Source organism: Lactuca virosa, chromosome 3 (genome assembly GCF_052849685.1).
Source record: "Lactuca virosa cultivar CGN04683 chromosome 3, Lactuca_virosa_CGN04683_v6, whole genome shotgun sequence".
NCBI lineage: Eukaryota > Viridiplantae > Streptophyta > Magnoliopsida > Asterales > Asteraceae > Lactuca > Lactuca virosa.
Window position 1 is genome coordinate 313,009,173 of NC_136428.1, and position 14,159 is coordinate 313,023,331.

The window sequence follows — 14,159 nt, forward strand, 5'->3', positions numbered from 1 at the left end:
CGCGTATAGGGTTTACAACAAGAAGACTAAGCAGATTGTTGAATCCTATGACGTGCGCTGGTTGGAGGAGAATGAAACAGACGCTCGAGTGGGTCCTGATTGGTTATTTGATTACACATCGCTTTTCAAATCCTTAAATGTGTCTTCAGATGGCTCAAATGGATCCTCTTCTGGTTCGAAGATTGTTTCTAAAGACGAAGACGAAGAAGTTGTCTACAGACCTCCAACGGTTGAGGGGGAGTCCTCTGCTCCATCTGAGGGGGAGCCCTCTGCTCCACCTGAGGGGGAGTCATCTGATCGACCTGATAGTCCAGAGTCTAAAGTTCAAGATGGAACTCCTGATGCTGATGCTACACCTCTTACCCCTATTGAAAGAGAGTTCATGTCTAGAGATGCTTCCGCTTTCAATCCAACTTTTATGGAACTACTCTTTCCTGAGGAAATTGCTAATGAGTTTGTAGCAGATCCATCCAACGTGGATCAATCAGCAAATGATGGTGGTTTCAACATTCACACTCTTCCTGTTTCACTCAATGATATCAGCCAAGACATTCCTTCAAGAATTCAACGCGATCATCCGATCGATAACGTCATTGGCCAGCTGGGTGACGGAGTTAAAACCAGAAGTCAGAGTGGAGATGTCAATGCATGTCTCTATTCTTGCTTTATATCTCAAATAGAGCCCAAGAACGTTGACATGGCTTTGAATGAGCCCAGCTGGGTAGATGCGATACATGAAGAGCTAAATCAGTTTGAAAAGCTCGGGGTTTGGAAGTTGGTTGAGTTACCGAAGGGCAAAAGATCTCTTGACACGCATTGGGTCTATCGTAAGAAGCAAGACGATTTTGGTGTAATAGTGCGTAATAAAGCAAGGTTGGTGGTTCGCGGGTTTCGACAAATTGAGGGTCTTGATTATACTGAGGTTTATGCTCCTGTGGCTCGATTGGAGGCTATTCGTATCTTTCTCGCTTATGCTTCCTACATGAACTTCACGGTCTACCAAATGGATGTCAAGACTGCCTTCTTGTATGGCAAGGTGAAGGAAGAAATTTATGTTGATCTACCCCCTGGGTTCGTTAACTCCAACTTTCCTAATCATGTCTACAAGTTGGACAAGGCATTGTATGGGTTACATCAAGCTCCTCGAGCATGGTATGCGACTCTAACAAAGCATTTGCTATAGCATGGATACTCTCGCGGCACTATTGATCAAACTTTATTCATCAAGCATGTTGGTAATGATCAGATACTAGTCCAGATCTACGTTGATGACATTATCTTCGAGTCTACCTGTCCACAACTTTGCAAAGAATTTGAAGGCGTGATGAAAAAGCGGTTTGAGATGAGTTTACTGGGCAAAATGACCATGTTTCTGGGGCTTCAGGTCAAACAAAATTCAATCGGAATCCTGCTACACCAAGCTAAGTATGTGGAGGATATTCTTGAGAAGTTCGGGTTTCAAGACGCGAAACCTGCATCGACACCAATGGCTGAAAGACCCCTGTTGAATCCAGATATTGATGGCGAATCCGTAGATCAGACACACTACAGATCGATGATCGGATCGTTAATGTATCTTACTGCAAGTCGTCCCGACATTATGTTTGCAGTGTGTCAATGTGCTCGCTATCAGGCTAATCCTAAACTCTCTCATCTTATTGCTGTCAAAAGAATTTTTCGGTATATCAAAGGCAGCCCAAAATTGGGTCTTTGGTATCTGAAGAATTCTTAATTTGATTTATATGCTTTTGCTGACAGTAATTATGGAGGCTGTGAGCTTGACAGGAAATCTACTTCAGGTGGGTGCCAATTTCTTGGTGATAGGCTGGTGTCGTGGCAGTGCAAGAAACAGCATACCGTCTCTACCTCAACAGCAGAAGCGGAATACGTTGCTGCATCTGCCTGTTGTTCTCAAGTTATCTGGATCCAACATCAGTTGTTGGACTACGGTTTGAATTATTTAGAAACCCCAATTCACTGTGATAATGAGGCCGCAATTCAAATAACTAAAAATCCTGTCCAACACTCCAAAACCAAGCACATTGATATCAAAATTCATTTTATCAGAGATTGTTATGAGCGCTCGCTCATTAGGCTAGAACAGGTTCCCACTACCAATAATGTGGCGGATCTGTTCACCAAGCCTTTTAACAAAGCTTGATTCGATGTGCTTGTGGGATTTTTAAAAATGATTCGTTTTGAGGATTAAATTTTTTATAAGTTAGGTTAAATTTGCGCATTTTAGTGATTTCATTCTCACCCATGCACAAATTTAGGGGGAGAAATAAACAAAAACCCAAACAAAAAAATTGAAAATTTAAGAAATCCAAAAACATCTTGTTTCTGTTTTATTTTTTTCAGAAAACATTCAAAAATCCAAAAACATTAAAAAAAATTAAAAAATCAAAAATATTGTCGCTTAAAGTTTTGCTTGTTGATGTAGTACTGGGAAGTGATATTATCAAGTGATAACAGGCAATCTGAGTCTGCGTAACGTACCCAAAGTTGAAGGGTCTATGCTCTGGGTTTGATGCGCTGGTAGGCACGAAAGATTCTAAATGGACATGACTAGGCAGAGTTGAACTTAAGGAATTCATAGACTTGACAAATCTTGACCTAGTTAGATCCGTTTAGCCTGACAATACGACGCTTGGATCGGTTGAGCAGGGAGATATATATGGGAATCTACTGGTCACACTAAAGAACCTGTACTTGGAACCGTGGATTAACTTTTCCTCGATGTGTGGATTATGTCCTTAATTCCGGTATTGATGGGGTGACTGGTGAATTCCGATGAATTAGGTCTGTAGAAAATTGTTTTCTTTCTCTATTTGTCTGTTAGTCATATGTTACCTCCTCTGCGTGACTCAAAATCCGACCTGGACTGTAACATATGCAATTCTATTTCTCTGCATCTTCTATCTATGCAATTCTTTCTATGTGTTAGCCGTATACTGTCTCCTTTGCGTGACTCACAATCCGACCTGGTACACAGTATATGCATCATTCTTTTTCTCAATCCCTCTAAAACTTCAATTAGTCATATGTTTCACCCTCTGCGAGATTGGAAGAGATCCGGCCTGGGTGTATAGCATATGCATTCTAAATCTATCTTCTCTCTTAATGATTGTCTGCTCACCCGATGTAAGGAGTATTCTGGAAGTCCTTGATTACTGGAGCATATCAGGAAGCCGGAAACATGTTCCAGTACAATTAAAATTGAACACTTACATATTGTCTATAGATCTCGCTGCTCAATTTAGGTGGACAACAATATCCTTGGTCGTCGTCAGCTGAATGGTCCTTAAGATATAGTATCTAGGAACTTAGGATCACTTTGTCTTATAATTAATAGTATGTCCTAATTTTTGTCACAATTTTTCGTGTTTAAGTGGACCACAATACCGGCGATCAACCAGACAAAGACGTAAAGATAGAAGGTACCGACAAGTGGATTAAGGCTGTCTAACAACTTTGATCCCAGTATCACAAGAAAAATTTTCAGTGAAGTTTGAGATAAATTTTGTCTGTGTTTATTCTTATTTTATTTTATTTTAATTTTTATTTTTATTTTAATTTTATTTTTATAATTGTCAAAAATTTAATTTTTAAATCTTTTAACTCTTAAAATTTTAGAAATTAGTTTAGTTTATTTTTAGTTTAATTTTAATTTTACTTTTATTTTAATATCCTCAAAAAGTTTTATTTTTGAAAATTTAATCGGGATTTGGACTGTGCCTTACACTGCGTGGGAGACAGGTAAAAGTCAAGGGAGGTATAAAAAGGAGGAGTTTGCTGCTGTAAACCCTTCCACCTCCCATTTCTCTCTTTGCGGTCGTAATCTCTATCTACTCTCTCTCATCCTCGAATTTTTTTTGTGAGATTTTGAGAAATCAGTTAGTTCACTTCAAAGGTATGCTAAAACCGACTGGGGAAAAGCTATTTGTTCATCAATTCGATTGAAACTGGAGGATTAATCGTCGTTTATGGGGAGGGTTTACGGTTTGGGGAGATTCAAGGACCGTAAACTCCTTTTGGGCTTACGATCGTAAACTCCTTTTGGGCTTACGACCGTAAACTCCTTTTGGGTTTACGACCGTAAACTCCTCTGAGTTTACGACCGTAAACTCAGCTTACGGTCAGATGACCATTGCAATGGGTTTACGGTCGTAAACCCAATTTGGACCGTAAACTTAGTTTGACCAATGTTGACCGTAAACTCCAAATCTTTAATCAAAATAAATTTTAAGGCCAAAATAAAAATTGATTAATTAAGAAAACTCAAAGCTTTAAGTGTTTAAATACTTTGTTTTCTTACTTGGCCTGGTTTAGTGCAGATAAATGGCGAGTCTTAAGTTTGCTGACATGCATAACCTGGCAATTGTATAGGACGAACCTCCTACTGGTCATGGAGATTTCAGGTCGATGATATACAGACTTAGATACTGCCTGGCATGTGCCATCACTGTGAATCCAGTCATCTATCAGCAAAATGTGAAGGAGTTCTGGCAGACTGCTAAGATGAAATCAGACAAAGGAGTGATTTCAATTAAAGCTATGGTGAAAGGATGCAAGATTACTATCAATGAGCAGTTCATCAGAGATACATTGCTGATCAATGATCAACCCGATTTTCCTACTGAAATTGGGATTAATGATGTACAAAAGGTTCTCAAGAAGATGGGGTATGAAGGCATATACCCTCCCACGGTGAAAAAGCTTTTGCCACCCTACTGGAGATTTTTGGCGCATGTGTTCGTGAGCTGTATCTCGGGCAGGAGATCAGGTGCTGATGAAATCTCGCTCAGGAACACAGGGGCAATCGTTTCACTGGCTGCTGGCATCAAGTTCAACTTTTCAAAATTCATACTAGATGAGTTCTTGGTAAACATCAACGCTATACGCCGGGAGACCAAAGATGCATTCTTGATGTACCCTAGGTTTATTTAGACGTTTATTGACACTCAATTTCCTGAGATGGTCAAAGAAGGAGACACACTGGATATAAAGTCATTAGGCCCACACACGATTGGTCTCATCAAACAGAATCGAAAGGGAAAAGTCGTCTTCCAAGGCTTACATCCTCTCGTGAAATTCGGAAAATTTGCCGAAATAAATGAATCTTCTGAATCTCATGGAACGTCTGACAAGATGTCTTCTGAGCCCACTTCCTCCGAGAGAGTTGTTTCTGAAGATGTCATCACAGTTTCAGATCATGATGAAGAAGAAACTCCAGCTGCTAAGGCTCAAGTAGCTGAGGAACACGAATTGACATCTGTTCAGGTACAATGAGATTACAATGAGAGGTCTGGAACGGAGACTGGTTTGTACGAAGGCCTCGACCTCACAGGATTCGATAACGATGAAATTCCTCTCAACTTCGGTAGTAATGAAGACTTCATGACTGGCGTAAACCTCAACACGCTGCTTGAAAATATCAATGAAGTTGCTCATACAGCAACGGAGATAAGGGATAATGAAGATGTTCTCGAAGCCACGCCTCCTCCTACCAATCCAACGGCGGAAATAGCAATTCCTATGGTGACAGCGTCAGGGATTCCTCCCCTTGATGTTGTTTTACCTACATCTTAGCCATTGGAAAGTGATCATCCAATTACACAGGCCTATCAACCTCCAACAAAAAGACGAAGACTTGACCCTAGACAGGGAATTCTTGACTCAGGTATACTTCAAAGTTTTACAGCTCCACCAACAACAACTCCTGTTATCGTCTCATCTGAACCTATCAGTGAAGGTCCTAGTACCTTCTATGAAGCTAGTGGATCTTCTTTCCCCACGGATTTCTCTCCTCCTAGGCCAGACCATGATGCTGCCTCGGTTAAGCTAGCCAGGCTTTTGGCCGTAGAACAATTCACAATGCCTCCCTCACGTGGCAAAGGAATCTCTATTGGCGGTGGCAGCTCAGGAGAAGAGAATCCTTCACTTCTTGGACTCCAGAAAGAGATCAATGCTCTGAATCAGAAAAATGTTGATTTAGATCAGAGAAATATTGAGTTGGATATCAAGGTCGCAGACCTTCAGACTGAAAATACAAAGCTCAATTTTCAAGTGGCCGAACTTATCGAAGATAAAGCTCTGAAGACGAAACAGATTACGGATCTTCAGACACATTTTGGCTTACTAACCGCCAGCTACTACGATCTAAAGAAGAAGCTGGAAGAAGAATTTGGCGACAAATTCAACTCATCCGTTGACGAGCCAAAGATCTATCTTCCTGATCAAGATACTCCCATAATTCCTCAACCTACAAGGATGACCACCATTGTTAACCGTTTTGAGAAAGAACCGGCTCAGGCTCCGAGTGTAGTGGCATTGAAGCGTGCTAAATTGGCCAACTCAGCTGAAAAGGGTCAATTCCTATTCAAAAGGAGCGCAGATCTTCATGCCCCCTGGGATCAACCACAGATCACCGTTACGGATCTGGGCAAACATCGTTTCAGAGACGTTTATGGTGATAGCTCAGGAATCATCTCGTGGGGATTCCATGACACTATGAATATGTTTATGGTGAGAAGAAAGAGCGGCAATACTGAATTATACAAAGATACTCATGATTTTCATTCCTTTACTAGGATTGATCTTACGGAGCTGTCTAAAGCTCCTTTCTCAAATCCATCAAACAATCCCAGGGCGACTCAATTCAAATCATTTCTGGAAGATCAAGTAGTTAAGGGCTTCCCTTCGATGAAGACTGTTGAGTCTATAATCAAGGTTTACTCTAACGTCATTGATCCCAAAACAAGTCAGCCACTTCGGTCAGTGATGTGGCCCGCTACTGCTCAAGTTAAGCAGATTCCCGTTCTTCAAAATTATCCAGATGGATCTCTCGCATCTATGCTATATTGGGTGTATGATGAATCCACAGCTGCTGCTGTCATCAAGCTTAAAGACGATTGTATCCGCTTGTATGACAAGAGGGATTTGCTTCAATTTGGTAAGTGGTATATACATCAGCTCTCCGTTCATCAGATCGTGGTGGCTGAAGAACTTTTTGCTTCAAGTTTCTTGCTTTCGGGATCACTACTTCGGTAGGGATCATTGCTTCTGTCCCAAACACCAAGGTCTAGTTTTCAATAACCATTGGTAAAGATCCTTTTCAGGACCTTACAAGGCAAGTGTTGCGGTGGCTATCCTGGAAACAAAGATCAAGTTGGCGGAGGATCTTGAGCATTCAGGATCCTGGAATGTAGTAGGATGGCGCAAGGCACTAGCCAAACTAACTGGCAAGCCTGTCACCACTGCTGAGGGTCCTATACCACAGCCAGAAGCGGAGAAGGAGGAGAAAAAGGCCAATGATGACCATGCTAACGTCTAGGCTTTTTAGGTGATTAGGGCAGTGTAGTTTTTTGATGTAACCATTTGACTCTTGTAGGGTTGTAAGCCTTTTATTTTGAATACAATGGTTAGTATTTCCTTTATTTTTCTATGTTTTCTTTACTTGCACAATATGATACTAAGATCATTGCGTAGTTAGGATCCTGAAAACAGCGAATAATTTTCAGGATAAAGTTCTTTTGGAAAATAATAGATAAAATGATTTGATAAGGTTTGAATTAGTTAAACAACTAAAGTAATAACTTAAAATAATAAGAGCTGACTTTGTTAAGAAATTTAAAATGTTAAAAGTTTCTTTAAAAGTTTGATGACTGACTTGTAATCCTTGAGAGTTTCAAATAATTTTTGTAATAAAACAAGTATAAAAGAATTTGTTAAGAACTAATTTTGGTAAATCTAAGTGCTTTAAAAATTATTTAAAGATATCAATTTAAAATAGTAAATGACTCTGAAATAATGAAAGTTCATAAATCAACAATTGGTTCAGGATCCTGAAAAGTTTAAGATCCTATTTTACTTAAAAAAAATTAAAGTTAAGAACAAGGAAAGGTGGAACCTGATTGACTTCGAGATTCTCCTTAAGCTTCATAAGTTCTTCAGTCTTAGAATTTATGATGAGGATCCTTAATGATGAGGATTCTTAAGGATGAGGATCTTTAATGATGAGGATCCTTAAGGATGAGGATCCTTAATGAAGAGGATCCTTAGTCATAAGCTCATACGGGGGAATTCCCTTCTTAGGATAACCTGTTTAGGTTATGAACCTTGACAAGATTCTTGGGTAACACCATAAGTTCAATTGGTAACATGTTAATGTTATATACTGGGGAGGATCCCAACTTCTGCGAACATGAAAATGTTATAATTCATGTGTATTTTCTGGGGAAACATCCCAACGTCTTATAACATGAAGATGTTAAAAACCTTATGTAATTTCTGGGGTAAGATCCCAATTTTAGTTAACATGAAAATGTTATAAACCTTAAGGATCTTAACTTATGTTCTCCGATAAGAGGGTTTCCAAGCCACTACATCGTGAAATGATCCCCTTATTCGTATCCCATAGTTAGATATTATGCGTTCAAGGGAGATGTATAAACCTTAGTTCGTGTGAAAGAGGTAATTAGCTCTTTAAACCTTAGAGGGGATTAAGTACCCTTAAGCGTAGGAGAGATGATCAATCTCTTGCTTGTGTATATGATAGTTTTAAAGGTCATACCGTTGATATAATGGAATTGTCCAAGTGTTAAGATGCTGAGATCTTCGTGTATCAAGATCCTTATGTTTCAGGAGATCCTCGACCTTGAGGATCCTTATGTTTCAGGATCATTGCTTATGGAGATCCTTAGCTGTTAGGATCTCTACATTGTTCTGCATAGCAAGCATTAGTTAGGGGTGGGCGTTAGTCCAGCTAACGCCCCTCTGATGCTTAAGTTAGTAATGTATTCGAGGAGAAAATAAGTAATGATGAAAAGTTTAAGGTAAAGAACATGTTCACCTCGGTTTTGTTGAAGATCAATTGATTCTTACTTACATATAGTATGCTTTGAGATGTATAGCATTCCAGGATCTTGGTAAAATGTCTCCTTCAAGTGTTGCTAGCCAATATGCTCATTTTCCTACTTCATTATCTATGAGATATGGTCCTTCCCACTTTGGAGCTAATTTACCTTCACTAGGATCCTTGGTGTTTTGGAATATTTTCCTTAATACCAAGTCTCCTATTTGGAATCTTCTGATTTTTATGTTCTTGTTGTAAGCCTTGGTGATCCTTTGTTGATGAGCAGCAGTGCGTATCTTGGCAAGATCTCTGAGTTCGTCAACAGTGTCAAGATCATGGGTTAGGTTCCTGTCATTGGTTTCTTGATTTTGGAGCAAGTATCTTGCTTTCGGGATCACTACTTCGGTAGGGATCATTGCTTCTGTCCCAAACACCAAGGAGTAGGGGGTCTGACCTGTAGCTACTTTGGAATTAGTTCTATCTGCCCATAGGATGAAAGGAAGCTCTTCTGCCAATCTTCCTTTCTTTTCATCTAGTCTTTTCTTCAAGTTGTTTACTATGATCTTGTTGCTAGATTCTGCTTGACCATTAGCTTGGGGATGAACATGAGTAGACATTATCATTTTGACTCCCCAACTCGTGCCAAAGTCTCATGTCCTCTTTCTTATGAATTGGGATCCATTGTCTCATATGATTTTAGCAAGGATCCCGAACCTAGTCAATATATTACGTTTAATAAATCAGACTACCTCTTTTTCTCTAACCTGAACGAAGGCTTCAGCTTCAATCCACTTCGAGAAGTAATCAGACATCACCAACCTGAAGACTTTTCTTCCTGGAGCTATTGGTAATTTTCCTACTATATCCATTCCCTATTTCATGAATGGCCATGGAGAGATAATAGGATGTATAGGTTCCGTCGGTTGATGTAGGATGTTTTTATGTCTTTGGCAAGCATCACACTTTTGAGCATGTAGAAAAGAATCTCTATTCATGATTGGCCAGTAGTATCCTGTTCTCAATGCCTTGGAGCATAAGGATCTGCCCCCAGTGTGATTGCCACAGTCTCCTTCATGTATGTCCTTCAAGTCTTCTGCAGCTTCAGGATCTTCCAAGCATTTGAGGTATGGACCTGCCATAGACTTTTTATAGAGTTTACCTTGGATTATTACAAATCTTGAGATTCTTGTCCTAAATTCTCTTTCGCTTTTTTCTTCTATTTGGATCGTGCCATTTTGGAGGTACTCCATAATGGGTTGGATCCATGATCATGGACTTCTTCGAGGATCCTGTTTGTCGGGATCCCTTTGAGGAGGAATCTGAGGGTCAGGATATCTGATGGCTGCTACACTTATTGGTTATTCAGAATCATTGGGTTTGTCGTAAAGGGCTTCTATAGCTGGATTTATAATATGGGTTATAGGGATCTTCATTTCTGGTGGGATCCTTAGGGAGGATCCTAAGTCAGCTAATGCGTATGCTCTATGTTTTCCTATCTGGGAACTTGGGTTAGGCTAAAGTTTTCAAAATCAGAGGCTAATTTTTTGAGGATCTCGATTTATAATGCTAATCTTTCACCTTTCACTCCATAAGATCCATTGAAGTGATTAGTTAATAATAAAGAATTAACAAATACCTGAAGATCCTTGATTTGAAGATTCTTAGCCAATTGTAGTCCCATGATGAGTGCTTCATATTCCGCTTCGTTGTTGGTTGCGTTGAATTTGCAACTGACTGCCTGGGGTAGGATGTCCCCCTGTGGCGATTTTAGTATGGTCCTTAGCCCGGTTCCTTTTTGGTTTGAAGCTCCATCCGTGAATAGTGTCCATTTTCCCAAGTGTTCATCTTCTAGGAGTTCTTTAGCTTCAATGTCTACTTTATTTTGTAGATCATCACTAAAGTCAACCACAAAGTCTACTAATGCTTGTGACTTTATGGCGGATCTTGGCTCATATTTGATGTCAAACTTGCTTAACTTCACTGACCATTTTTCCATCCTTCCGGACATCTCTGGTTTTTTCATCACATTCTTAATAGGATAATTAGTTTTCATATGTATAGTATGTGTCTTGAAATAATGTCTTAACTTAGTAGAAGCAGTTACTAATGCAAGAATTAATTTTTCAAGATGAGAATACTTGGTCTCAGGATCCAGAAAACTTTTACTTACATAGTAGATAGGATGTTGGTCTTCATTAATATCTTTGGCTAGGACAACACTTATTTCACTTCAGGATACTGAGAAGTAGAGGAGAAGTGGTTCTCCATCTATAGGTTTCACCAGCAGTGGCGCGGAACATAAGTATCTTTTGAGTTCCTAAAAATCTTCTTTGTGTTCTTCGGTTCATTCGAACTTCTTGTTCTTTTTCAAGCTATCATAGAAGTGCTTACACCTTTCTGAGGATGTTGAAATGAACCTGTTGAGTGCTGCTATTCTTCCGGTTAGCCTTTGGATGTCTTTTGTTGAAGATGGAGATTTCAGCTCGGTGGTTACCATATACCCAAGGAACTTTCCCGACTTCATCCCAAAGTGGCATTTAGATGTATTCAACTTCACATTGTATTCGTCTAGACGAAGGCTTCTTTGAGATCCCTGAGATGATATTCAGCTTTCATGGACTTTACCACCATGTCGTTAATGTAGACCTCCATGGTGTCCCCCAGCTTGTCTTTAAACATCCGGTTAACCAGTGTTTGATATGTTGCACCTGCATTTTTATGATCAAAAGGCATTGCAGTGTAACAATATATACCTGTTGGTGTAATAAAGGTTGTATCGTCTTGATCGGATGGTTCCATTTGGATTTGTTGGAATCCTGCTGAAGCATCCATGAAGGTTAAGAGTTTGTGGCCAGCCGTTGCATCTATCATGGAGTCAATGTGTGGTAGAGGAAAAGGATCCTTAGGAAAAGCCTTGTTAAGAACTGTGTAGTCTACACATACTCGTCACTTGTCATTCTTCTTCTGTACAACGACTACATTAGCTAGCCATGTCGGGAACTTCACTTCCTTGATCATCCATGTGTTGAGGAGCTTTTCCACTTCTTCTTGGATGATCTGATTCCTTTCGGGTGGAAACTTCCTTCTCTTTTGATGTATCGGTCTGAAAGAAGGATCAATATTAAGTTTGTGAGTGATAATACTCTTTTCTATACCTGTCATATCTTCTTGTTTCCATGCGAATGTCTTGTTTATGGTTCGAAGGAAGTTTAACAGGTCTTGCTCAATTTTCTTGGGTATCGAGGATCCTATGAGGACTTTGGCTTCAGGATCCTCGCTGCTCAGGGGCACTTCCTTTACGTTTTGCTCCTTTGTTTCTAGAACCTGTCGTGCCCCCTGCCTTAATTGATATGCGTGCTGGGGTTTCGTTGTACGCTTCATAGAGGTTTTATAACATTCCTTTGACTCTTGTTGATCTCCTATAATCTTCATTGTTCCCCACAGAGTAGGCATCTTTACACACTGATGATATGTTGATGGAACCGCTTTCATCTCGTGGATCTACGGTCTGCCTAATATCACATCATAAGAAGATAAGGTGTCAATAACACAGAAATTTTGCATAGAGTTTACCCCCTCTACGTATATTGGTAGCTTTATCTCCCCGATGGTGTGTTTCGTTTCTCCGCTAAATCCTATGAGGACCGAGGATCTTTTGATTATCTCCGATTCCGAGATGTTCATCCTCTTCAGTGCGTCCAAGAGTATGATGTTGACCAAGGATCCTCCGTCAATAAGGATCCTTCTGACGAAGTGGTTGGCAATGTACAGTGTTATCACGTGTCCGTCATGTTGAGGATCCTGGATCTCTTCCCTGTCTGTTTCGTTAAAAGTGATTTCCTTTTCATTGCTAACCGAGGTATTCTTCCGTGGTCTATCCTCCTTTTCTGTTTTAGAGACCTTGGCGTGTCTTTTAGCCTGAGAATAAGAAGTACCACAAATGTTAGATCCGCCTGAGATAACGTTAATTATCTTGGCGTGTGGGGTGGACATCCTAGTTTCTCCGGGATCTTGTGACCATCCTGGTTGTTCTCCTTGGACTTTTCTTTCTTTCTTCCGAGGATCTCTTTAAGATTCCCTTTGCTAAGGAGGTAGCTGATCTCCTTTCTTAGGGCTATGCAATCCTCCGTCATGTGATCGAAATCTTCGTGGTAAGCACACCATTTGGACTTGTCTTTCCAACTGGTGGATTTATTATCCTTCTTCGGCCACCTTGCTTTGTCTCTGAGATCCTGCATAGCATGGATTAAACCTGGAACATCCACAAAAAAACAATAATCAGTGATCTTAGGAGGCTCCTCTTCCTCTCTTTCATTTTCGAGGGCATTAACCCTATGATGATCTGGTTTGGAATAGGGCTTCGATTTGTAGGATCTTGGAGTCGAGCATTTGGCCCCTGTTGGGATTCTCGTATTGACTTGAAGGGTTGCTCCTCTTCTGGATTTTTGTATCCTCTTCAAGCCTTATTAACCTCAATGCTCGGCACCCAACTTCGTCTAATCTCTTGCATGGAGTCATCACGAGATCTTCGTAGAAGGGTGAATCCTTCCTTAGACTCGTCTTGAAGGCCTCCACATCAGTCGGCGTGTCAATGTTGTGGATGCTCAGAGCTTCCCTGCCAAACCTGTTAACAAAATCCCTAAGTCGTTCCATAGGATCCTGAACCACCCAATAGAGATCACTAGTGATCTTCTCGAAGGTTCTGCTACAAGAAAACTGGTTATTGAAAATATTGACTAAATGTGCAAATGAAGTAATAGAATAGGGGGAACGTTTAGCAGCCATTTAAGAGTTGATCCCGTGAGGGTTGAACCAAAGCCTTTGCATAGGCAAGCTCGATTTCTATTCTTCTTCCTCTTCTTTGTGATTGTTTGTTGCTTGATCATTGGTAAAGATCCTTTTCAGGACCTTACAAGGCAAGTGTTGCGGTGGCTATCCTGGAAACAAAGATCAAGTTGGCGGAGGATCTTGAGCATTCAGGATCCTGGAATGTAGTAAAATGTCTCCTTCAAGTGTTGCTAGCCAATATGCTCCTTTTCCTACTTCAGTATCTATGAGATATGGTCCTTCCCACTTTGGAGCTAATTTACCTTCACTAGGATCCTTGGTGTTTTGGAATATTTTCCTTAATACCAAGTCTCCTATTTGGAATCTTCTGATTTTTATGTTCTTGTTGTAAGCCTTGGTGATCCTTTGTTGATGAGCAGCAGTGTGTATCTTGGCAAGATCTCTGAGTTCGTCAACAGTGTCAAGATCATGGGTTAGGATCCTGTCATTGGTTTCTTGATTTTGGAGCAAGTAT